This window comes from Anguilla rostrata, chromosome 8, assembly GCF_018555375.3.
Source record: "Anguilla rostrata isolate EN2019 chromosome 8, ASM1855537v3, whole genome shotgun sequence".
NCBI classification, from domain to species: domain Eukaryota; kingdom Metazoa; phylum Chordata; class Actinopteri; order Anguilliformes; family Anguillidae; genus Anguilla; species Anguilla rostrata.
Genome location: NC_057940.1, coordinates 12628871 through 12656096, shown reverse-complemented (window position 1 = coordinate 12656096; position 27226 = coordinate 12628871). Strand labels below are relative to the sequence as shown.

Below are 27226 nucleotides of genomic sequence, written 5' to 3'. Positions count from 1 at the left end.
GACCTGCATCTCTAATCTGCTGAGCTAGTCAGCCGATTAATGGATATTCCGCTCTTTTATTACATCCAACTTTTTTCATGAATTTCAAGGACAACCGCAATGATAAGTCGCCTTTGCTTCACTGTTTTGTTTAAATTTAATTGCAGTCTGTTCTGCAATATGACTGGTGGTTTTATAATTAGGTTTAAATGTCCATTTTTGGATTGAAGTTGAAAGACTGAAAGTTATAGGTAGCTGGATTAGTACAAGGGAATTCCATTTGTTTTTACATCTTTTCTTTGTAGATACCTTTGTAAGACAGCCAGCATTTTCTTTAGTTTTTATGAGGAATATATTTAACACATATATTCAAACATTTTTATTTATAACTTGGCCAATTGGCATATTCTTCACATTTGTTAAGGTTTGCCTTTTGTACAAAGAAATCCCCCTTTATAGTATGGCCAAGTGGAGTCAAATTACCATATATATTCCACAAGCTTGTATTCTGAAAGAGCACATTAGGTATTCATATTTCATCCAGAATGTTGCTTTGTGTTATTTCAGAGAGCTTGTAATTTATGCAGTATTGCCTGGCTGAGTGTGTAACTGAGTGAAATGGCTTTGTTTCTTTGAGAGGAAAGACAGGAAAGGTGTCTGCTGTACCTGATGTTATTTCAGGTCATTTCAATGCTGGAGGAAACCACTTCCAAAAAGTTTTATGAATATATAGAGAGAGTTTTCTTCCTTTGATTCATTGTTATAATTGTACGTGGGTTTTATCCGTCTGTAATATGATTTCTGAGGAAATAAAGGAATTAAAATGATATCTTAACACTGGTGTTTGCCTGTGTTTCTGCAGTATTAATGTGGCGTTTATGAAAAACATAAGTCACAAATCGGCAAGCTGTCTTCGAGCGATGCACATCTCCCTCCATCACATCGCACAGTCGTTTGGAATAAAGGGGCTCCAGAAACTCGGATCAGAGCCTGGCAATTCATTTTCCCCCCACTAGGTGGAGATCTATGCACAGCCACAGAATATGGCGCCGCTTCTTCCTAGGCAGCAAACAATGTCATTTCTTTTATTGCTGATAAAAATGAAGGAATGTTATACGATAACATCTCCTGTCCTTGGAAACTATTATTCCATTTACAGCTGAAAAGATTAATCACACACGTTTAATTGTTTTTCAAAATATAATCAGTAAAGAATTTAGAGATAATGAACTGGTAACATTCCCAAGTCTTTTTCTGAATTTAAGTTTCCCAGTTTTAGTAAGGATCATCTGTAAGCGCCTTATTTTTATTTTATTATATGTAAGAGGTTCAATTTTATGAACATCTGTGAACTCCCCATTAAAGAACATTAATTTTATCAGAGATCAGTTTACATCAAATTATGTTTGTGTGCAAGAAATTGGAGATCAGGTTTGAACTTCAAAAGAGAACTTTTATAAAATACAAAGTCAGTGTACAAATCAGTTGCCAATCCATGATTTGTATTTAGATTTAATACTTTTTAATTGTTGTGTTGATAGTGAAAAACTCAAGGGGTTGGTCATCAAATTCAGGTGATTTTTTGCCCCCACGCACCCCCCTTAATTAAGGCTCACTGACCCACCTCTCACTGCCTTGGAGGAGTTAAATGCCAGGCCTCAGATCTTAATCTTTTGCTGAAGGTCGCAAGCAAATGAGTTTCCCTGTGTCCTGAGAGAATGGGCCTTGATCTCAGTCAGAGCCTCAGCTGTCCTGTCAGCACGCTGATCCAGGATCAGCGGAGACGAGCGTGACCGGGATTAGAGAATTCCTCTGCTAGCAGGGGTGTCTCACATGATGTCTGGACATCTCGGACTGTGTATCCAGCCGTGTGAGAAACAGAAACCCGCTCTCCCGTTGCCTCGTTCTCTTCCCCCCTTAAAAACGACTCATCTGACTGCGTTTTCTCACGGGGATAAGAAACAGGCCCGACAGATACACAACACTGAACAAACAATCGATGGCTTTCTGTTTGCACGCAGTGTACGAGAGGCTACAGTCATTGATTTTTTGTTTGCTGGCCTTCTGCTTGCAGTGGCTCTCCCATTCAGACGAGCAGCGGTTAGATTAGTTGTGCTGAACGCATGCTTAGAGCTGTGCAACAATGAGAAAGCCGCATTATTGTTTCACCACACACAGGTTTCTTGCTTCCTTTATATGCGGTTTGTGTCTTCATGCCATTTTCTGAAGAACTTACGCCTCTGCCATTTTCAGTATGAAGCTCTCTGCAATCCCAGCACAATAGGACTGTATGACAGCAGGCTGCATCTGTCACATTTTATTTAAATTAAGTTTTAGACAAGAAAAACAGAAATGACTTCCACAGGTTCACCTCCACTCACCTGTAATTCAGAACCTGTCTGTGCAAAACATGTCTACAGTGACACATTTATTGGAGACATTTATTGTTGGACGCGTCATGGTCTCTACATCTGGTGGGTTCACATACAACACAGAAATGCAAGAGAAAATACAACACTGTCTATGTTACAACATTTGGCTAAAGTTCCATGTTTCACAATGGAATTACTGCTGCAGTTTACATGGTTTACATTTCCCCCTAAAATTTAGCCATTTATACTCCTGAATATTTAAACAGGTAATTCGAGCTGTTCATTGAACTACCCTACTCAAGATTGAAACCTGCAAAAGAACAAGACATTAAATGGTAGATGCTGCGTACGATCAACTGAAACCACCCTTGAAACACTGCAATGCCTTTGATTGACAGTTGGCAAACATGAAGGCGCTAGAAAGGCGGGCTTTCTCGTTGCCTGTTGACAGCCTGACATCTCCTCCTTGTTGACATTTAGCTTAGTATCTGCTCATAACATCTGCCTTAACTCTTAATCTTTACTGTTCTCCTGAGTCTGCAGCTGAATTAGTCCCCATCCCTGGCCCTGAGCCTCGTCATGTGACACTCAATTGCTCTGTACCGTAAAGCACCACTCGAGCCTGTGCCCCTGTTCAGTGATCAGTGTTAAGAGCTCTTCTGAGGTCCCAGGCTAAGCCATAATGATTATAGTCCTCTGTTTTTCTCCGCTCCCAACAGATGATAAAACAATGAGCTTCTGTTTGCTAGACTTGTCTCTGACCTCGCCGTGGTTCTGATCCCCCGACTCAAATCAAAATGCATTTGCAGCGTTGGTCATTATGTCAATTTGTCAATGTGGGTCAGTGGACGCTCATGGTAATTCATTAACACTATCTCTCTCTCTCTTTATATATATATATATATATTATATATATATATATATATAGACATACATACTTGGAGACAAATTAAAACAGAAACTGAGCCTGAATTTAATCTATGAGAACATAAGATACGCCTTTAGTGTGACTCATTATTCATTCATTGTTCCTGCTAGAAATATGTTTGCTCTGAGCTACAGGAATAGCTATGGATGTTTTTTTTTTTGTTCTATACAAATTCAAAGCACAGCCCTGGGTATCTGCTGAGATCTATTTCCTGGTATGTCTACAGAGTGGGCAGACATATCATCAGATGGATATAGTCTTTTGGATGAGGTGTTGAACTGAGGTCCCCTCTCATTTTGCTCAGCAAACATACAATGGCTCTTTCAGTACAGCAAAGAGCAGGAACCTTTCCCACACTGGCCAAAGGTATATCTCATTCTGGCCTCCCAATCTGTCCTTTCCCCATAAAATATTATTATTATTATTATTATTATTATTATTATTAGCAGTAGTAGTAGTAGTAGTAGTAGCTGGAGGTGGTGTTGATGGGCTAGTAGAGGGTGATTTTCCTCTGGTCAAAAAAACTCCAGTGCCCCAGTGATGGGGACACTGTGCTGCAGGAGATGCCATCCTTTGGGTGAGATGTTAAGCTGAGGTCCTGACTCACTCAGGTCGTTAAAGATTGTTATTGCAAAGTGTAGGGGTTTCCCCGGTGTCCTGGCTGCATTCTCAACCTGCTCCTGAATCATCTCCTGGTTTTATTGGATACAAATCATGCTATCCCTCTCCACCTCAGCTGAAGTGTGGTGAGCGTTCGTGCACAAAATGGCTGCCGAACGCGCATCACCCAGGTGGATGCTACACATTGGTGGTTGTTGAGGAGAGTTTCCCCCTCATCACTGTAAAGCGCTTTGAGTGTGATAAAAGTGCCATATAAATGTGGAGCATTATAGTAGTAGTAGTAGTAGTAAAAATAGTGGTGATAATTAATTGCACAGACAAACCAAAGCATAATTATATGAATGTGAATATACTGTGCATATAGGCATATTATCATTGTCACATGCGCTATGACCTCACTTTCACTGTTTTATCTGTTTTCATCTCCTGACTGTTATTCTTCTGCTTAGATTTATATGCCTGGCAGCTGCTCCTGTTTCATCAGGGTGAGTAAAATCAATTAACAGCATATAAGCACAGCAGCCACATCTGACATCAGCTATAGCATGCATAAGGTATCACACACTGACAAGTTTTGCGGGAGAATTTGAAGAACCAAACGGACGGAACTGATGAGGCATTTGTTTTATTTTATTTTTTATTTTTTATTTTATTCAATAAATGTTTATTTTGTATTGCGCTATTCGGGAAAATGTGTCGCGAAAATAAAGACCAACAGACGGGTTTGTGTGCCTGACGGCCTGTCGAAGTGGTTTTTTTCGGTGTGTGAATACCGTCTGTTTGTGGGATGGCCTCTTTGAGAAACACCTGCCAACTGTTCTCCATCAGTGTGCTGTCTCGCCATTGCGTGCATTTCGTTTTTTTTTTCTTTTTGGTTAATTTTTCGTTTAAATTTTCACAAAATGCAATAAACGGAAAGCAGAAACAAGATATAACAGCGCCGGCCAGGAGGCCTGGACTCCCCTGGAGGCAGTGCTGGTCTGGCCCTACATGGACATCTCCCTCTCCGCCGATAAGGGGGGAGGGATATACGTGCCGCATTTTGTTTCTGTTTTCTTTTGTTTCGTTTATACACACACTTTACACCACACAACATACACAAGGTTTGTGTACATATCTTAAGCTATAGGAATGTAGCTTTGATTACTGGTCCAGTGTGTACCGGACGGAGTGTAGCACAGTGGGTAAGGAACTGGGCTTGTAACCGAAAGGTTGCAGGTTCGATTCCCGGGTAGGACACTGCCGTTGTACCCTTGAGCAAGGTACTTAACCGAAATTGCTTCAGTATATATCCAGCTGTATAAATGGATACAATGTAAAAATGCTAGCCTATGTAAAAGTTGTGTAAGTCGCTCTGGATAAGAACGTCTGCTAAATGCCTGTAATGTAATGTAATGTAAAAGCTTTCAGGCTAGGTCGCTGGTCAGGTTTTTCACCTGTAGATTTGTAGCTCGTAATGCCGGCATGTTTAGAGCTATAGCATGCATGAGATATCACACACTGACCAGCATGTTTAGACAGACACCTCCCTCCCCCCGGGCAACTCTCCTCAAGACGCATAGGCCTACTGTATGCGGGCAAGTGCGTTTGATATCCTCTCCCGTCAAATTAACTGAAGCGAACACACAAACAATCCAAGGGGCCGACAGCTGAACATGCACGCCAGTGGACGTGCACCAGGAGAGGAGCAGGAGCAGAAGCAGATCCTCGCTGTGATCTATGGCGCTGATGAGGCCCTCTCTTTGAAACAAGCCCAAGCCATATTTATTCCTGCCATGAATAACAATGATAGAGAGCTTCAAGGAGATGCCGTGGGGAAATGCCATTTCATCTGTGTGTACATATATTATATACACTTTTGCTACCGTACTGAATATAATAAGATTGCACTACCTCCCATTATTTGAGCAGTGGGCTTTTTATCAGCACATATACCTGGAACCCTGAGCCAGAGATGCCTTGCTTTTTCAATTTCTTTTCTTTTTTTTATTGCATTGTCAATTTTTGTGACCATAGCAGTACGTAATTAGATATGATCCATAAAAAGCTGATTGCAATCCAATATAGAATAAAAAAGACACAGCGCTACTGCAAAATTCAAAACAAAACAGAGACTAGCTATGCTAAACCGGCTGAACTTGATGTCACTGGTGAGGTTTATCCGGTACCATGAATTGGCGGGAAGCAGGGAATGATGCTGCATATCCAGCATCGAGAAGGCATTAGAGAGGAGTAAATATCAACCAGGAGGAAGGGATAGAGGCCACAATGAACTGGCAGACTCCCCTCCCCCGCCCTCTGTCCTGCCCAGAGAGTTAAATAGAGTGGTGGTAAACAGCCTGTTGGTAATCCGCCGTTTAATAGTGTGTTAAACATCTAAACAAATCTATAGATTATCAGGCCAGGAGGAGTCGCAGCGGTACCCCCCTGCCCCCACCCCTCCATGATGCACCATACAGCGCTGTAGCTGCTGTAAAAAGCACTGAGCTGTTTCAAAAAAAAGTAGGTCAGCTTCTAATGCTCTGGCTAATGCATTCACTTCTGCTATGCAGCCCTCTATGCCAGTATACATGTATTTATACAGCCCAGATACAGGACGGCAGAGTCTTCTGCAGCTCTCTGACACGCGACAGAAACGCCAGCAATTCCACCACGTGTGCATCCCCCTTTTTGACAAGCGGTCGGCAGGATGTGGCGTCGCATGCTATGAAAAAGGTTATAACCGTATTGTTTTGCCTTCACTATCCTGGATTGAGAGCAGTCGCTACAGCTTTCTAATGGCTCCAGCAGGACCCCGATGCCAGGCTAGAGGGTGGGGGCATGCCATCGCTAACCTGATTAGCCTGCTGCAGCCTTCAAAGATGGTTTCCATTGGGACCTCACTGGAAGTCTATGGTGCATACTAAAATTTGCCCCGGAAGTGATACCGCTTTTTGTACACAAAAAGAATTATACATATATACGTGTGTGTGCGTGTGTGCGTGCGTGTGTGTTTTACATGCTCTCGCTGTTTATTGTCACATGCAGAAGACACCCTAGTGTTTGACACATCAACCTGTGATCTGCGACTTGGAAAATCTAAAAAGAAAGGAAGGATAGCGGAAGATCGTCAGGGGAGCCATGGTTCAGTCCTAAGAGGTGGGTTTGCAGAGAATGGGCAAGATTTCAGCTGTCCTGACCACACTGGGAAGCTCATTCTACCACTGGGGGCCCAAAACAGACAGGAGACATGGCTGGGCATTGCACCCAGAGGTCGTGTTATTACAAACCACATCACAAATATGGCAGTAACCACACGCCACAATCTGACAGTAACCCTGAACCACAATTGGGCATTTACCATTAAAAGGCTGAAGAAACTGTACAGCAAATTATGATAAGGAATGCAAAACAAACAAAAATGGAACAAAACAATAATTTAATTCTTTGAAAAACGCCCTTTTATTCTTACCAAACTCCACACCCCTGTTACCACCAATAATTTATGTGCATCTTTCATTTTTTTGTTGTGCTCAAAGATATTCCAAAAAAGAGCATTTAGATACTGTAACTTCATTGAATTTGGAGAAAAGGCAACACAGAGACTGAAAAACAAACAAAAAACAATAGAAACGTTGTAAATCATGATGTCACCATTAAACAAAAGAGCAAAGTAAAACAATGTTATGATAACTTCAGTAGAGTATATATGTGTTCCAGAAGGTTCAAATATAATCAATCAATTTTGAGTACAATTTGCCACTGATTCAACATTCAAGACTTTACTCTTAAAAGGTTTGGTTTGACCTATTAAATATTTACACATCAGCCAGTGAATGGACCAACGCCATGTGCAATGTTGGTAGCATTCATTTTGAAACACAGTACTTCCTTTGCCCCCCTCCCAAAAAAAAGTAATGATGCAATGGTTAATTTCTGCCTGTTTTTATGGAACGGCCCCAGGTGCCCTTTAAATGTGAGTGCATTCAGTCTGAACGCCTGCGTAACCGAACAGCGCGCCAGTCTCTTGACTGTTGCGCCACGCTCAGGAAGGAGTTCAACTGGCTGCTCCACATAATGTTCTGTTTATTAATCCTCTCCATTAATTGGACGCTGATAAACTGTTACAGTGACTGCTCGGTCTCGAGATGCGCTGTTTGGCACAATTCTTACAAATGCGTCTGAGAACATTATGCAGATACGCAGCATACGAAAATATACAATTTGGGGAGACGAGTGACGTCACCACAACATAAGGTGCGGGAGGGAGCGAGCACACCCGTGAGAGTCGAGAGCGTGCCTTGATTGAAAAAGCAGCCAATCAACTTTCGCTTATTTCTTCTGTTTTTTTACCCCGGCTTTTAAAAACCATGTCAAGCGTTCGTCTAATGTTAAGTCAAATTAGCAAGCTTGAAGAATTTATGAGCAATAATTGTATTTAAACAGTTCCTAGATTGTTGCAGTTGAAGCTAGTTGTTTCTTTTATTGTTACAGGGTGTTTTGATTTTAGACTTGGTCTGAGATATTATGGCTGACAAATGACGCTACTTTGTACCAACTATTTGAAAGGATGGCAACCCTGGTGAAAACAAGGTTCGTCATTCTCCTTCGAAAACACTAACAGCCTACGATGTGGTATTTTTGGTTCCATTCGTGTGTCTAAAAAATTTAACATTTGAACAAATTTACGCTGTTTAATTATGCAGGGTTTTGTCTTAGAACATGTGTTGATATGACCTGGGATGAAAACAGTTCCAGCAACACCAACTACTTCAATGTAATTGGACTTTACATACGCGCGTCGTTCATCACAATACAGATTAATGATTGAAATCAAGAGTCTATCCTGGAGTGCAATACAAAAATGGTAGTAAAATACCTCTTGTTTTCAAAGTGGGTAGGCTATTTTGCGTGGTATATGTTGCCAGTTGGTGTACCAGAGTTGAACATCCACGAATAAAGCTGTTGTTTATAAACTTGAGCGAGGCAACTTATTAAAATGTCTCAATTTTCGCTAAAATAATGGCTGAAACTGAGTCAGAGAGAGCGCCGTTCATGGCTCAATGTCCACCAGGCGTTTGGGGGTAAGATAGAGGGGGCGTTGGATGTACGCAGTCTCTTTCGAGCATTTCCAGCAGATGTCGCTCTAGCCATCGTCGCAATGAAAGCCGCACACAGTCGGGCGCAGCGATGCTGCGTTTCCCTGGGAGCTGGGCTGGTACAGACCGGAGAGGAGCACGAGCGCCGCTGCTAACAGCTGCGCGCCGCAGTGATTCGGTCTCGCGCTCGCAAAGCTGTTCTCCTCGCGGATACCACCGTTTCCTCGGGCGCCCCTAACATCCAGCCAAAGGTGCATTTTCTACACCGACTGCGGGGCATGAGCAGACAATTCGGTTCTTTCTAAACAACGGAAAGGAAACTAGGGGAGTCGCACTGAGCGTTGTTTTCCCTAAGATTATATTCGGTAAGTGCAATGTCATTCCTTCGGCTTTATCGTGTCCCACCTTCCCTTATGATGTGCGAACTGATGCGTTTTCCGTTTATACGAGGTGGAGAAAAAACAGCGCCAGTAGCGTACATTGCGGGTCTGTCTTCACAATTGTTACGTTATTTTGGTGGGATGTATATATTTTGCAGTTTGATTCCTTAAAAAATTGATCTCTGCATGCATAGCGTTGGTCATTTTCTGAATATGGATTGGAGCAGGCGCTCCTTTGATGCCGAATTCCCCCCTCCCCCCGCACACATCTCAAGCGGGTTTCTTGGCGTTGCAAAATGCTTACCACTTTTCCTGCCCGGTGACCTAATTTTTAATGGTGTGTTTTTGAGCTTCTGTGCATATTCTGACGTTTGTTGTATACACAGAGGACTACCATCGCTCACTCGCCTAGCACAATGCAGCGTATAAAACGGACCGTTGTTTGTTCGTTGGGAATGGTGTATATTAACCTTTTATATAATCAATGCCTGGGCAGAGGAAGCATCTCCATTTCTTACGCGTAGACTTTCTGTAATGTGGTTGAATCGATCGCTACTCGTATTGACCAGACAGGCAGGTTCACAATGGAGGCACAACACCCTTTATAAGACTAGAATCTGAGACGCTTTGATGACCAGCTACCATAGAAGCGTTATTTCACGAGCCTCAAAACCTCTGCAACGGTACAACACAGCTGTTGTGATTACGTTTATAGCTGTATTCATATTGTAAATCAAGCGTCGCTTTTGGGCAGCAGACATTGACTACAAATTGGTTTGGACATCGAAATAATTATATAATGCTGTGTAATGTAATATACATATATTTTTTATTATACATCGCTAGTTCCTATATCTTCTGTTGTCCCTGAGGCTGAAGTGAGCGTTCATGATACAGGATTTGAAACATAGGAATATTCATAGCAGATATTATTCAAATAAATAAAAAATCCTCGGCTTTTGTCGCTCACAACTTCACGTAACACATTAATTTTCAGGTGTAATATGAAGACACTTTACATATATGCTGAAACGATTAGCCAAAGTGTGCACACTTTAGGACCATGGATTATTTCTAATGTTAGACACCATTTCCAAGAGAATATTTGCATAAGAAATTGCACTTTTTCTCTCGCCTGGGCATAAAAAGTTATTTTGCCTGGGTGAGACACACCTTATGTGGCATGTTGAAGAAGGTACTGACATGTGGAGGTGGTAGTCTTTTGGAAATGAAAAATTCTGTTTATAGAAAAGCCATCATATGATTGGAAAGTCATGGATGAATTGTGAGTTTATTGCCCGTATGAATCCTTATGCGTGTGTCTGGCTTGATTTCTGCTCGACATGCACTGTTTTGGAGGTACAGGCAGCCCAGGTTCTGAAGGACCTCTACTAATGCTGGTTGCAGTGTCTACTGTGTACCCGTGTCAATTTCTGTGTCAGTTTCATATTGCCTGGAAAATCTGAAATCAAATTTATGATATGAACATTGTTTCAGGTATCAGTGATGACATACTGTTATTTCAGATATACTATAGAATATCTTACCTCTTACAGACTGAGAGTTGGTATCTGAGACCTTATCTTGCTGCTCTCTACTTAGTGTACCATGATGCTCTTCTTTCCTTTTTATTCTAAACTCTCGTTCTTTTTTAACTTTTTAATTTAACCTTGGACCCTTGAAAGGTTCTATAAATATGTATTATTATTATTATTATTATTATTATTATTATTATTATTATACTTTTTTTACTGATTTCCCTGCACATGGTGCCCAATGAGCTACGATCATTTTATAGGAATTGGGGATAAAGACATTTGACCTCCTCTCCCATGTTTGGAGTCTTCTACATGATCTCTTTCATGGTTTCATTGAGGTTTGATGAGGCAAGATAATAAATGCCATGTAAAGTATCCGTGCTTGATGATGAACTGAAGTCTGAAAAGCAGCGGGGTTCATGGTGTTAAGGGGTGGGCTCTAGGGCGGGGCATTGCTGTTGGTCCCAGAGCAAGGTAGTGACTCTCGATTACTTCGGTAAACCTCCAGCCCTGTAAATGGACCTTCCTTTTGGCTGGCACCTCAAGCATGACCTCATTTGAAATCCAAAGATTGCACCTGTTTTACATCACAGTGTGGGTTACCACTGCGAATCAGAGGATCCAAGAGAAATTCGCAACACCTGGAAATGTGGATGGTTACTGTGTTGGCAATCCGTAGACGGATACATTTCCCTTTGAATGGATGTTTGCCTCTCAACATTCTTAAAGCATATGGCATGCAGTACTGCAGGAAAAAAATGTGTTTTCAGTGGGAAAATGCAAGCCTCCATTCCTCAGTAGATGTTTGGTGCTAACACTTGTATTTTTGTACTTGCGAAGTATAATCTTCTTCCAGCAAGCACAGGGGAGTCGCTCGCCCTGAAATCTGACTGCTTGTATGTCACAAACCGTGGCGACCCTGGAGCACCCTCAAAGGCTGTTCTGCCTCCTAGAGAATCTGGCCGTCGCCACTGAGGGTATAATCTGCGTTATTTTTGAAGCTGTGTTTTTCACTCTTAAGCGTGTTCCAGTTTCTGCCTCACATGCATGCACAGGAACATGTTGTCTGCTCACGTTAGCTCTTTTCTGTCAGCAAAAAGAAATGTGCAGCAGTGCTTACTGTTTCAGTGGGCCAAAGATGATATCTGTCCAACCTGGAGAGGGTCTGAAGAGTTATTGTAGCACATTCTAATTTGAGTACACATTCATACTATTTCATAGTTTATACAACAGTTGTATTTTATAATAACTGGTGCAAGTTTAGCTGTTTTGTTTTTTTGTTTTGTTAAGCAGTACTACATTGATATTGGACATGATGACAAGGACATGATAGCTCAAATGACATAATTTTAGAAATTCTATTTGGCTCATGGAGATGAGCGAGACCTGAGCTTTTCCACCCTTTCTTTTTACGTTTGACCACTCGAATTGGGACCCTGCTGTACAGGACCAGGGTTGTAGACCCTTGTCTTGCACTGAGCATTGGACATCGACAGCCTCACCTACAGGCATGCACAGCTGAGGCTGATTGGTAATCGGCCCTGGTGCGTCTCCTCGTCACAGCGGTAGCACGATTCAGTAAAAGCCTCGCAGAATCGTAGGCCAATTTCCTGTCTTTCTGTCTCACTGTTTATCCACTCGCCATCCACCTCAGTGAACATACCCGCCTTTGTGCCAGTCCAGTTGCTGCTACTGCAGCCGCTAACACCTCTACCAGTCACTCCTGTAATAGCTGTAGCACATGATGATCTTGACACGTTTGATATTTCCCTGTGGCTCGCTCGTGGAACAACAAGCTGAGCATGCCACTGAGTTTCACTCTGTTTCAGATGTGCCTGTTTAATGCCTCTTAGGCATATGAGCACAATGTTTTGCTACTGTTTTTTGTCTACAAGTGTTAACCGATCCAATTTTAGCCTTCCCATTTTTGAATGGGGCCAGTACATCTCTCAGCTGTCACCTCATTAATTTATTTAGCTTTCTCAACAGGTTTTGCGAATGATTCAATTTTTTAATGATTAGGTCTCGATGAGTATACTTCTCCCAGTGTATCCTATCTGCTTTTTCCCCCTCAGAATATACTATAAGCAGTTTGAACATGCTGGTATGTTCTGTATTGTATTGGCCTATTTATATAGTCCCTGAGAGCAGAAATGCATGACTCCTGCTTGAATTTTATTGGTTTGTCCTGACCATTTCCCTGTTTGCACCAGCTTATTGGCTCCATTTCATGATGGTTGGGCCAATAAGCTGGTGGCATTGTGAACCTTACCTTCTATTGTCTTTTTTTCCATAGTTACTATTATTTGTGAAGTCTGATACTTGGGTGCTTGATATCACAGCCTGATATTAGACATCATGTGGATTTTCTTAATGTGGAGACCAGTGGTGTGTTCAAAATGTACTGTAGCTGCAGATGTTTTGATCTTTAATCGATGACTGAATCGAAGGCTGAGCAACACTGATACACACATGCACGCACGCATGCACCCAAGGTGTGTAATTGAATTACATTTCAGATGAAATTGTAGCTACACAGTGGTTAGGTGGCTCTTATATTATCAGTGCTTTGGTAGCTCATGCATTATTCATTTAAGTCTGCTTCAGTCAGCTCATCTATTTCTTGAAGCGGAAATCTAAATATGAGCACATCCTTCCCAATGCTGCCAGTGTTATGCAAGAGAAACATTTGCCTCAGAACCGTTTTCATTCTAGAACTGTTTATAGAATGCGGAACAAGGTTTTGTTTTAAATTGAGCCTTCCTGGGATTGGCCCTTGATCAGGTGGTCCCGCTGACATGGCACTAGCATGGGATAGCTGTAATGGTTCCAGAATCTTGTCCATTGATCAGACGTGTATTTTTTTTTGTTTGTTTTTTTTTTTTTGAGGGATTAATACTGGTGCAGAATACATTTTTCTGTCCACAAAGATACTTAATTATGAATATGTGGTAAAACCTCATGCCTACACATGCACACACATGACCGTTTCACACTTACCCATTTACCATTTACTAAAATGTGCATGTACACATGTTTATACACACCTGCTAATTTGTCTGAACTAAAGCAGTTCTGCGAAGAAGTTTGGGCTAAAATTCTTCCACAGTGATGTGTGAGACTGATATCAAATTGTAGGAAGTGTTTGTTTGCAGTTGCTGCTGATAATGGTGGTGTAACCAGTTGAGATTAAGGGGGCCATTACCTTTTCACATGGATGGTATTGGTGGTTGATAATGTTTTTCATTAAATAAATGAAAAAATAATTTTTTAAAATTTGCTTTTTGTTTATTCGGGTTCCCTTTGTTTAATATTGAATTTTTGTAAAGATCTGAAACCATTCAGTGTGAAAAATATGCAATAATAGAGGAAATCAGGAAGGGGGTGAATTCTTTTTCACGGCACCATATCAAGCCTGGTCTTGAAAACCAAGAAAGACAGAGTTTCTGCCTCTACTACATGACCTGGGTAGTTATTCCACACTACTAACAGAACTCCACCTGAACAATCTCTTGTAGTTACGGATCACGTGTACACAAACACATACATGCAGGCATATGTACATACAATGAGGCTTGTGGAGTCCTTTACTCTAGATTATGATTCTTTATTGTTTTTGATAATTTTCTGGTTAGTGAATTAATAGTGGAAAATGGTGAATCATTCATAATCCGTCCATAATGTGGACACATTATGGGTAGATTACAATATTATTACAAAATTTGGGTGGTGCATAATAATAGATATGCAATATTTTTAACATTTGTCTTTCCAGTAATGTATAATATCTATTAACGAACAGCATAATTTTGATTTTACAGTTAATCTGACCATGGATCCAAAGATGCAAGCACTGCTGTTGTCACTTGACATTTTTTATTAACTGTTGAACATTTCAATTGGACCCTGTCCATCACTGGACTAATTGTGCTGTAGCATCCCGAGTTTTCTCATTTATTTATTTTATTATGCATTAATTGGTCCCGGTGCTGTAGTGTCGTTCAGATGGTTTTCCATCCGACTGTTCTCATGGCAACGATTGAACCCCGTCTCGGCAGTTGATTCGCTGAACGGGCGAGCGGACAGAATGGCTCAGCTGGGACCGGGCGGCGCTCAGCGAGACGCTCTCGTTCCATCCTCAGCAGGTCGCAGGCATTTTACAACCGACTGCGGCTCCCGCTGAACGCCAGTCAGTCCTGTTGCTCCCGATGACAGATGTCTGATCAGGCAGTCCAGGGAAGGGGCCTCATATACAGAGCGAGACAGGTGTTCACCTCCGCCCACGTCCCCTCCCCCCACCTGGAACTCGCTGATCAGTAGCCATGGTAGGACGAGGCTTCTTGATGCCCAAAATGGGTGGAGCTGGCAGCTGTTATCAGTGACTCACGGATTCAAACCAATCACTGCGTTTCTATTACAGAGAGAAACGTCTTTTGATGAACAGGTCCCTGGTTTGGCCAGTATGAGGTAAATTTTATGTTCATCTGGCCTCATAGTGGCATGACTCCTGGCCCATGACTCTGTCATCTGGGCTCATCCATCACTTACATGTTGGTGGGCATAAGCAGCCATCCTGTTTTTGACCTTCTTCATCTTGAGCTGCATATCATCTGAAAAGGAATGTTTCTTCTTCCCACCACCAAAAAGTGTGCCATGCCTTTTTGTATTGTGAAGTGATGTTTATGCTCACCTCTGTATGTCTGAGTTTGATGATTTTACTAGAAAGGGCATGTCTCGCGGTTGGCTGGATGCAATGCCAGAGTGTCTGTCATGCAGAGTAACACGCAGTCTGAAGTATATTTAAATGCAGGGAGTTCCCCAATTACAAACTGAAGGGGGCAGTGTAATCCAGTACAGTCTCTCTGACATATTAAAATATCTGAAATACATGTATGCAGTATTGCCTCCTAAAAATAATCTGATTTGGTCATGTTGTGGTTATGGAGCACCCTATTTAGACATTTTCACCCTTTCACATACTTTATCTTGGTGCATCCTTGTTGCTGTCACAAAACACCCTATCCTGCTGATAAAGACAATATGGTTTTGATATATTTTTGCATGATTTTTTTCTCACCACTGTCGTTTTGATTTAGAATACATTGTGCACTAAACTATTGTGCTTTGTGACACACTTTTATCAGTTCAGTGGAAGGGAATAATTGGGTCTGTGCTGTCCAACCAGAGTTTAGCAGACAGAAAACCACGCCTATCTCCTATTCAGTCGAGGAATTAGCCATGAGGTGAGGTCATCACAGCTAACAGACCGCTGTAAAAAAAAAAAAAAAGAAAAAAAAGAATCATAACATCTTATGCAGAGCAGTGCTTGTCATTAATTATTTAAGGGGTTCGTTTTGTGGGTACTTATGGAATGGAAAACCTTGTTGTGTCGCACACCAGTGAAAGCCTTGGAGCCAAAATGTCTGCCTTTTGCCCCTTTGTGCTAATTAAACGGTTTAGTAAGAAGAGAATGAGTGACTGTAATTTTAAGCACGGGACTTGCTTCCCACAGTGTTACTCACGGTATGTGTCATGTCCTCTACACCCGGCCTGTTTTCATTTATGTTTTTACATTTTTGTGCGGAGCGGTGAAAATATATTTTCAGTTGCACTTTTCACGAAACGGTCTGTAACTCATATTGTTAGCGCAGACTTTGAACGATGGTGAACCAGCCTATTTCTAGTCACGTCTTGTTTTCTTTAACTTGTACTTTTGTTTACGAGAGCGGAGTGGAGCGTGGTGGCAGCGCTTTAAGCCCAGCACAGGAAGCTGCAGTCTGGCTGCTCGGTGTCAGACATGAGTGCCTTCATTGATGGGACCGCAAACCCCCTCGCTCATCATTTGCGTTTCTAAAGGCTGTTATGACAGCGCCTAATCTCTCCTTTTCAGACCGACCGTGCTGTAGCATTCGCAGCGCCGGAGCGTGCGCGCGAGAGGCGGACGTGTAAGGCAGAATTATCCGCGTACCATCAGCGCGATGCAGCAGAATTCGCAAAAGGAAATGATCGCTATCAGTGTGCTCAATCGTTCGAATGCAAAGGCCCGTGCTGCCTTTGCTATTGTTTATATTGTGAAATTTTCAAAGATACTGTGGTTTAATAGTTAACATTGCTATCAAACAGTTGACACTCACCTGGAGTGTGTACTAAGTGCGAAGTAAAACATATCTATGTACCCTATGTAGTTTTTAATGTGTCAATTAGGCCCTTTCAAGAGCACTCTATGCATCAAATTTATTGTTGTATGAGTATAAATATTATGACAAATGATGCCTCTGTTGTTTCTTTTTTTGAATGGGCGTTTATTTAATCTATACTACAAATGTGAATCGTTTGCTAATTTCACTGCGTGTAATTGGCTGGGTGTATGAGGAAATGGCAGGGAAGTAAATCTGACAAAGAACCAGGTTGAGTCAGTGAATATTGGACGGCAATGCTTCCCTTCAGCAAGCTGCCGTTCTCTCCGCCATTGTGGTAGGGAGACCTTGAGTGGGCCTGTAGCATTACAGTGAATGGAGTGCGCTCTCACCAGAACTTCCATTAGCTGACGGAAACGTTCCAACCAATTGTGACCTCACGTTCACCGGGGAGTTGGGGCTTGAGAGCTTGAACGCTGAAATAAAGAACACTCGAGGCTCCCCTGGATCACAGTAGCAGAGGACATGTCACTGTGGTGGAGGAGGTTGCAGCGCAGATAGATTCTGTATAGTAACCAGATATCCACCTCCTAAATTCCTTCACTCCTCTCTACTTCCTCTTTGCTCTGCATGCTCTCTGACCACAGGAAATTCTGACTTGAATTTCTGGAACAAAAGAATAGTGGAGTGGCATGCCCAAGGACAGAGAATTCATTGACATGGTATTGACCCTGGTCATACCTTTCAGGAATATTCATAAGGTGTACCAAACTGGAATATTGCAGCTTCAATGGATGCCCACATAGTTAGCCAATAGACTCCACTGTTCACTCTGAAGTGGTATATATGGATGTTTTGTCTTCTCAGCATGCCCCTTCATGAATATGCATAAGGGGAGAGCAACTCAGAATACTTTCTGCAACAACAATGACAAAAAGCACCCAGTGGATTTTGAGTTGAGTTATGTGGGTGTATGGAGTTGTTCACATTTATAATAGATGTGCACTCAGAGTATTTTGAGGCTTTACATTAAGGGCTTTACATGTTTTCGTGTACTGCTCATTACAAAAATTCATTACTAAAATTACATTATACATTGATGGTGACAGGCTTATATCCTAACTCAAAAATGTCATCTCAGAGTTATTAATGGATGCTGCTTAACTTGTTTAAAGGAGTACCATGGTGATTTTCACACTTTCTCGGTTTTATGTGCTATTTGCACAAGAGGCATTGAAGAAACACAATGAGTAAAGTATTAAATATGTCCGTTCTGTATTTTTGGAGAAATATGCGTTTTAAATTTATCGTCCTATTTTCAACCGGTTGAGAAAGTTGTCAACTTGTTGCGTCACTAATACAGTAACCACTCCCCTTTCCACGCCCCGTAAACCCATGGATAACTCGAGACCCATAGTTTGCGCCGCTGGTTTACAGGCAAGACAATGCAAATATTTGACTAATGTTAGGTTCACTTAAATTAGAGTGCCTTTTAAGGACTATTAGATTATTTCTGGTTATATTCATTTAGCTAGCTAGCTAACGTTAGCTAGCTAGGTAGTTTGCTTTCATAAGGCAATGTTATCGATAATGTTAGCTAGCTAGTTTGCTTTTATGAGGACGTTATAGTTGTGCTTTTATCTTAACTTGGCTAGCTAGATAGCAAAAATTATAATTGGATATAAGTCAACGTCCTTACCTTCGCTATCTATCGATACTTGATATATTACTAAGCTAGCTAGCTTGTGAAAATTCAGTCTCCCAAAAAGAGCGCGTATCATGGGGGTAGCTATGGTAACGGGGCACGGTCTGTCAATCATAGCTAACTGACAGTTCTCATTACCACGCCCAGACGGTTCGGATGAACTTTTATAGTGGGAAATTTAGGCTTAGAAAAATACATTTTAAAGTTCATTGAAATGACTGAATAATAAAAAAATTATGCACATTTGTTTTGTTGTTGCCTAAAGACAACTGGGGAGTGTCACGTTCAACCACCATGTTACTCCTTTAAGCAAATCCAGGAAGGCATATACATCTCAAAATGATGATATATCAAAATGTGACCCCTCATTGGCAAGTCCACTATAATTAACCTGTGGACCTGGGATGGTAGTTTTGGAGTTAAGAAATGTTAAGAGTATATAACACCATTTTACAGATGATTTAGTCTTTATCTCTGTCTTGACTGAAAAGACATTGAAGGCAAATCTGTTGAATGAATGAATGTAGCTACTGAACCGTAGACCCCAGTCTCACTTTTTATCAAAAAACATTGTGGTTTATCGTTTGGTTCTTTTATGAAAGTTGTTACATAATTTTTTCTATCTAAGCACGTCTGTTTTTAATATAAAGCCTGAAAGCACAATCCATTAATATTTAAAATCATCCATGGCCTCATTTTTTAAAAAAGATTTGAAAAATGCCCTTGTTTTGGATCATTTCTGTTCAGTTCAAGGAGAGTACCGCATCTCCTCAGCTGGGGTGTGCGTGTGTGCGTGCGTGCGTGCGTGTGTGTGTGTGTGTCTGTGTGTGTGTGTGTGCATGTGTGTGGACGTGTGTGTTAGTTATCCTTTTTGTTACAGTGCTGGTGGTTGGTCTGAGCAATATCAGTTAGATCCTCAGACATAAATATCCATTGGATTTGCTGGGCTGAAAGATGGAGGTCACGAGAGAGAGGCTTTTTTCTTTTTCTAAATAAAATGCCGAAATGTGAAATATGAGAAGAGCCCTGCTCCAGCGGCCTATTTACGGACGTATTAAAGAAAGAAAAAGGAAGCCCTGTACTGCAGTAGCCTGTGTGTTTGTGTTCATTTTATTTTTCATTTGTTCTTTCTTTGTTTTCCATTGAAAGAACGCTGCTTTACTAGGAGCGTAATGACCACAAGAATCTCGGTTTGGTACGCACCTCTGTTTTGACTTCATGTTTTGGTACATTTTCAATATAGCAGAAAACAGGAAACGTGAAATATAAAATTGATTTTCATTTATTATGGAAATGTAAACGGTGGCAAAAATTTCTTCACTGTGGAGAGGGAACTTGAGTTTGGATGTTCTGTACAGCATATTCTACAAAGCATCATTAGAACATTATAATGTATATAATGGAAGTGGCTATTTCTGAGGCTAGCGTACTGTATTACGCAATAACACAAGTAATTACATTATAGATGCATAGCTTGGCCTCGACTGTTGCTGGAGTAACTGGTTTCCTGGCAACATGTAATGATAGAGAAAAAATGCAATTTAGAGCACTGGGAGGGAACACACCTGGGCAGCTGGAAACACTTCACTTTTTCTTTTTTCTTTTTTTAGGTTAGTTTGAACTGAGTGCCTTTATTATTTTCTGTTTGTTAAATAGTAGTGACTTTACTGATACCCAAGTTGTTTCCACCTCAAGGCCTCCTGAATTGACTGACAGAGGTTGACCACTCCCACCTCAGTAAAACGGTTAGTTTTGGATACCTGGATCCAACACCCACTACAGTCTGCGGTGCGGTGGATATTTAACACAGTAGTAAATGGAACTGCGCCAGGGATGGTGCTGAGTTATATCTGTGGTCTCTGGCCTTCTCTGATATTATATGTTCCATTAGAAATGTTATATGTTCACATTCTGGGTTAAATATATATATATATATATATATATAATTTCAGCTTTAGTGTAAGTTTTCAACTGGCCCAGACAGTTTTGTGCAATGATAATAGACCTAAAGGTCCAGGAAACTGAAATCTGGGAATTTTGCTTTGCTGATGTCTTGTTTTAATACATTCACAGATGGCCAAGAAATATTTTTAAATGATTCTTCAAAAAAAAAGAAGAAGAAAAAAAACTAAAAACTTGATTAAAAAGCCTGTAAATTTGAAGCCAGGATTCATGTGGAGTTCAGTGGGACAGACCATTTCAGTGAGACCACCCCATACGCTGTAACATCATCCAAATCTCCACTTTAGTCACCCTATCCAGGATGCCAACAGAGGAAAAAAGTGCTTAACTTGAGCACAAATTAAAGTTAAGCATACGTGTCTCAGTCAGGATCTGGCCCAGGGTCCCTGACGTCAAAGGGACTTTAGTATTTAACACGGTGAGGTCCTGTCTAATGAATGAAGAAGTAAAGTATGCTGAAGACAGAATACAGAATATGGTGAAAAGCAGCAGGCCTCTTTGATCACAGCGGGCATTGAGTAATTAGTTTTTACTCCTTTTTATCATCAATGTCGCACGCAGACGTCTTCAGCATGGTATTCTGGGGGATCTTTAATTGCCCCGGGCCCCTCACGGTGTAAACCGTTACTGTGACTTTTGTGCACTGCAAAATTCCCACAAGTTTGACAGTCTTAGTCAACACCTCTCTTCTATATTTGCAACCTTTTTTTTAAAAAAATAATTTTTAATCATTTTCCTCCTATTTTTGTCATTTTTTCCAGTTTGTATTAGTAGGCCTGTTGCATTGCTGCTATGTCCCCGTTTGGTCTGGTGAGTGTAGTAAAACAACGTATCTGCCAAGCCTTTCTCTCCGCATGCTGCCTGCCGAGCTGTGCTGTCATGGCGTCAGAACTGTGCACTTTCTTTTGCTATTTGATCAGAAAATCTGTGGTTGGGGCCACTGTACCAACATGATGATAATGGCTTTGGAAGAAACTGACTGACTTGTGACTTGAATGTCCACAAGAAACCTTGCCCTGGGTTTTATTTTGTCACAGAACCAAAACCACAGCAGGTGCCTTTTTGAGCTGTCAGGAGATGCAGCACACAGGCACCCACCTTTTGGGTATTTAGTGAATTGTGCCATAATTTCTTGGGAGTTGTTGAGTGTATCAAAGTGGCCTAAAGCTGGGTTTAACAGTCTGGGTCCTGAAGACCCTGAGGCACATTTTGTCCCACCCCAGCGCTGACGCACCTGGCTCAACTAATCGATGAGCCATCAAGCCACTGATTACTGGGCCTTAGCCATGGGTCTCCTGGAGCGGGACTGGTAAACAAACTGATCTACAGTATGAACAGTTCTTAGATGTGAACCTCCATTTCTAGAGATGAACACATAAAGCACCAGTGTGTTCAGGGTCCTGCTGTGAGGTCTGCCTGCAGTGTTCTTGAATGTTATTCACTGGAGTGTGAGAGTTGATGGCACCGTGTTGCAGATGCAGTGCGAATTATGGTCTGTTCTTGACTAGTTTGATCCTACGTGTTCCCACAGTGATAAAGCTGTGACAGGCAGTACACACACACACACACACACACACACACACACAGTTCAACAACATTTTTCCAGGCTGACCTTGGACATAACAGGTCTCGGGTCTGTTTGTCCCAGTCGTGGACACGTAACTTTACATTTAAATTTGGGTATTTAATGGATGCTCCTGTCCAGTAAGCTTCACACCATTTACATTTTTTTAAACATACAGTCTGTTCTTGCAGCTGGATTTGTACTGAATTCAGGTTCAATGCCTTGCTCAAGGGTACAACAGCAGTGCACCACCTGGGTATCAAACCAGCAGGCCCTGAGAAACGGGTCCAGTTTTCTAATCATTGTGCGACATTGCTGCAAATCTAGGTTTGCATATTTGTGTATTTGTTTGAGCACAGCGAGCCACCTGAACCAGCAGTGGTACTGTACGTAGCACCCACCCAGGAGTAATCTGCATTTTATATAGCTCTGTCAGTTAACAGGCCTGCAACCGATCCTCCGGTTCCCTTGCAATAGCAGAAAGGTGCTGACAGATTATGGTCTGCCCACTTTAGCTGTCTCCACGACAACAGATAATTTGTCACCAGCATCTCACCTCTCACATGACAAATATAGCAAGCTACTTTATATAGCAGAATTGAATACATCCCCAATAGTGGACATGCTCATGAACATACGTACACGCGCAAGCCTCCGTGTATTGAATATGGTTGTTTTCCTGCGTATGATTGAAATTACCCTCCCATAATCTGATCTTTTAACATGTATACCTTGATTTTTTAATATATGTCATCTTTGTGTTGGAGTTCAGCTTAACTGTGGATTTCTTACTGTACTCTGAGACATTAAAGCTACAATTACTGTAGTAATGTCACTTTGCACACATAAAGGATATTCATTGATAACAGTAAACGGTGCGGTAGAATAAAGTGGCAAAGTGCTTGTCTTAAAGTGGTGATTCACCATGCAGGGTTCACTGCTCAATGTAATGATAGCAGAGCTGTTTTATGCACGTATGTTTAAAGGAAAAATGGTGTGAATCATGTTTGATGAATGCTTAAACATTGATTTACTCTCTGTGACTGTCACTCAGTTGACACTACATAACTTGACATTTGACACTAATTTTAAGCACTTAATTTAAGGGCAGGTGCCTAACAACTTGAAAAATAAACTGATTAAGCTTTTTTAGCTGTCAGAGGTGTTTAGCCAAGCCAACATGCATCACTTGCAGTATATGCAACATTTTATCCATTTATATACAGTTCTGGTATCCTGAATGCTTTGCTACAATGTTGACTAGTATGCATGTAAGTGTATGTAATTGTTGCGTAGGATTGCACCAAAGATTCAAGCCGGCAACACTCTGATTCTCTACGCACTATGAGCCATCTACATAGTTGAATTATTACTGAAACTTACTGAACGTATTACTGAAACTCCATTACTCAAACTTGCTACCAACTGTTCTGCACTGGTGTCCTGGCTCCTCCATCACTATGGAGACCAAGGCAGCCCAGTATGTGGTCCCAATCTAAATTCACAGATAGATGATGTTCTTTTGGGCTGAAATTGAAATTTCAGTGAGGTGTGCACCCCAGGTAATGTAAATCCAGCCAGCACTTGTGTGCGTGTGTCTCTCTGTGTGTGTGTGTGTGTGTGTGTGCGCGCACGCATGTGTGTGTGCACACCTCTCTGTGGGATACAATCTTGAGAATATTTTGTCTGCTGAAATTTTAGCCCCACACTTTGGCAAGGCATCTATTTAATGAAAAAGAAGAAAATGTATTAAAAATGAAAATTCCAGGACGAAGTTGTCTTTGTGTAGAAGTAGAGATAAAGATAATCTGATAAGTGCATGTGTGGTCATACGTGAAGGCTTTTGTTTGAAACATCAAAGAGCAGTGACTGGAAAAAAAGCATTTTGAGTTGCTGGAGGAGCAGCTAACCTTCGTGGATGAATTCAAATGTGAATAATGTCAATAAAGGAAATTAAAATGGGCAAAATCAAGCTGAATTTTAATATGGCATTCATATGGAATCAGGTGAATGTACTTTTGTCCCTGAGCCAGTGATGTGTGTCGTTTCTATTTGGCCTGTTTTGTAATTCATTTGTAATAATTGTAGCCCCCCATTCCCACAAAAAATTATGCTCTTGCAATCCCATTAGTCTTTCAGTCTGAGCAGTGTGGAATGATATGTTTCCTGATATTTGTGATTTCCCATGACTTTAGTCTTTCTGTTTTTAGTAGGTGGGGGTGGCAGTATAGCATAATGTCTAGAGACTTGGACTTAAAACTCCAAGGTTGTAGGTTTGCCCTGCTGTTGAACACTGCTGTTGTACCCCTGCGCGAGGAACTTAACCTAACCCCCTTCAGTAAATGTCCTGCAGTATAAATGATTTCTCTGTAAATGACTGTAAGATATGTAGGTCACTCTAAATAAACGCATTTGCTAAATTCCTGAATGTGTGGTTGCCAATGATTTTACTTTTTCTCACCCTGATAAGTGTGATTTCTGATTAATTTAGCTCTTTAGCCTAAAACAGGTGCAACTTCCAAGTGAAGGAGTGTCAAATTGACTTTAAAATGGATTTAGCACAACAGGATAATTGCATTTGAAGTTACAGACTACAGCCATTAGACATTCAAACCTTGCCCCCCTCCTCTGTTCTGTTATAGCTATTGTTACGATGATTAATATCAAACCCTTCACAATCACAAATAATAAAACTAAACAGCTGCATGAGACTAATCTCTAATGCAAGTAAGGACCATGCAGACATTTTGAAAATTGGAACCCTTTTAAATTTTTCCCCCAGTTTTATGCAAGAGCTTAAAGGCACTACAAGCCCTCTTTCAGATTTGTATGGTACCATGCCATGCACTGCACTACAGCCTGGTTACTGCAATGGAGAAGTTAAGTCTTTGCAGCCAGGGCCTGCTTGGCCAGGCTTGGCTTAGTTTAGCCTGGCATGGTTCAGCCTAAAAGGTAGCGGTGTTTCCACTGGTGTTTCCAAGTGTCTGGTCCTCCCGAGGTCCTGTGTAAATCTGCTGAAACGAGGCGTGTGCTCAGGAGGCGGGTATATCACCGGGACCCTGCAGGAGCATACTCAGCTGTGATGCAGCTTACAGGAAGGCTCTGAAGGGATGTGTTATGAGCAGGATTTTGCCAGCTCATGACAGATGGTCACATCCTGGCCCTGTATGGAAATAAAGTAATGGCATGATGGGAAATGTATGCTGTGGCACTCAAAGCCATGGGCATTTCTATCAAATGAGACCAAGGGGGGTTACAGCTGTTGACCAGCTGTGTGAAAGGGGTCCAGGCACCCTTAAGATGAAGTGAGAGGGAATTGGTGGTGCTGATTATAGATGTCAAAGGCAAAATAGAGTTTGCCTCTAAGATATAATGATCAGGGAAAGCAGATTTAAATCTTCACTTGCTAATGGGAATTTCTGAATCTTATTGGAAAATTGTCCTCTTATTTATACGGGTAATTTATGTATGAGCAAAAAATATTTAAATTTAAAATTAAATTTAATATGTTCACTTCATGTTACCTTAAATACAAGTAGGTTAACAGTACACTTTCAATGCATCTATCAACTCATTTAGAAACTTTTTGAGTTTTTTTTTTTTTTAATGGAAAAATTAAAGTACATATTTTACACAATTTGCAATTTTGAAGCAGTGTTAAATTATATAAAAGCAGCGCTACTGAGAACTATCTTACATGTGTTCTGTAACTCACAACATTCACACATAATCTCCCCAGCAAATGGAAATCACCCTGAGAGGAGAGGAGCCTGCTGGCAGGAGTGATTGAACACTATAGGAGGTCCAGGGATTTGGCTGAGCCATTACTGATTACACCACAAGGAGCTGTGCATAGGGTATCAAATACAACACGTGCGCGCACACACACACATACAGACACACGCATGCACACGTACACACACATACGCACACACACACACACGTGTAAACACACACACATGCGCACGCACGCATGCACACACACACACATGCACGTACACACACACATACAGACACACACATGCACACGTACACACGCATACGCACACACACACACACACGTGTAAACACACACACCTGCATGCATGCACGCACGCGTACACACACACATGCACACACACACACACATACACGCAAACACATGCGCACGCACACACGCAGAGTGAAAGTGAAAGTCAATGAAAGCCACTAGTTTGAAGGTGTTTTTTGAGTGTAGTGTTGAGGCAATGGACAGTTTTATTAACCACAAATTGGTTCCACAATATTAGCAGTGTTTTTGAGGCATACCTTTTTCGTAGAAAATTGCAGTAGTTCACATAATTGCATTTGCGCCGTTGATTTTCAGTTGTGAAGTGGTCTACTACTTTCTGGTCTTTCAGACGAACATACGAGTGAGCATTACATATTGTACCTCTGTAAACAGAGTGCCTGGGAACATTGATGACCTGCCAAATGCTCAGACCCTTCAGAATTAGAAGCACTTTGGCCACTCTAATGTGAGATTTTAAAAATGCGGAAAAGATAGAATGATTAGCGACGACCTTAACAGTTGCCGGTGTTCTTTTTTTCAGGCAGTTTGGTTGCCAGTCTTAATAAAGGTCTCCAGCTTGGAGGGTAATGGCAGATTCCCTTTTGGTCTTTGAGCAACCGTGCTCCCATCAGTAGCCCATAGTGAGAGAATACACGGTAAATCCCGTCGTTGCCGGTGATGTGATGTATTTTTGCGTAGGTGTGTGTGCGAGTGATTGGGCGAACAGTTTGCGGTGTGAACACTCAGTATTTAGACGTGTCAGTTCACATATAGGTCGCTGCGAGTGTGTGCGGCTGTCGCCATGGAAACGGTCCCTGGAAGTGCTTCCCCCATTTTCCTTTTGGCACAGTGTGGAGCTATAAACAATTTTTTTCGCTGTCCGGTTGTGATTATGCAAAAAAAATATATATATATATAAGAAAAAGACACTT

The 27226-nt window shown here is 41.4% G+C and overlaps 1 protein-coding gene across 7 annotated transcripts in view; it reads left to right on the top strand.

Annotated features, from left to right (window-relative positions):
- The first annotated feature begins 8982 nt into the window (after positions 1 to 8982).
- The window catches only part of LOC135260850 (catenin delta-2-like), a 178266-nt gene continuing 160022 nt past the window's right edge, over positions 8983 to 27226 (top strand). For 2 of the 7 annotated variants that reach the window (XM_064346488.1, XM_064346487.1), the window contains exon 1: positions 8986 to 9343. The gene's annotated coding sequence lies outside the window, so the exon portion shown is untranslated. Of the gene's footprint in view, positions 9344 to 27226 lie in introns of all 7 variants that reach the window. The other 5 variants (XM_064346494.1, XM_064346486.1, XM_064346484.1 and 2 more) reach the window with 4 other exon arrangements.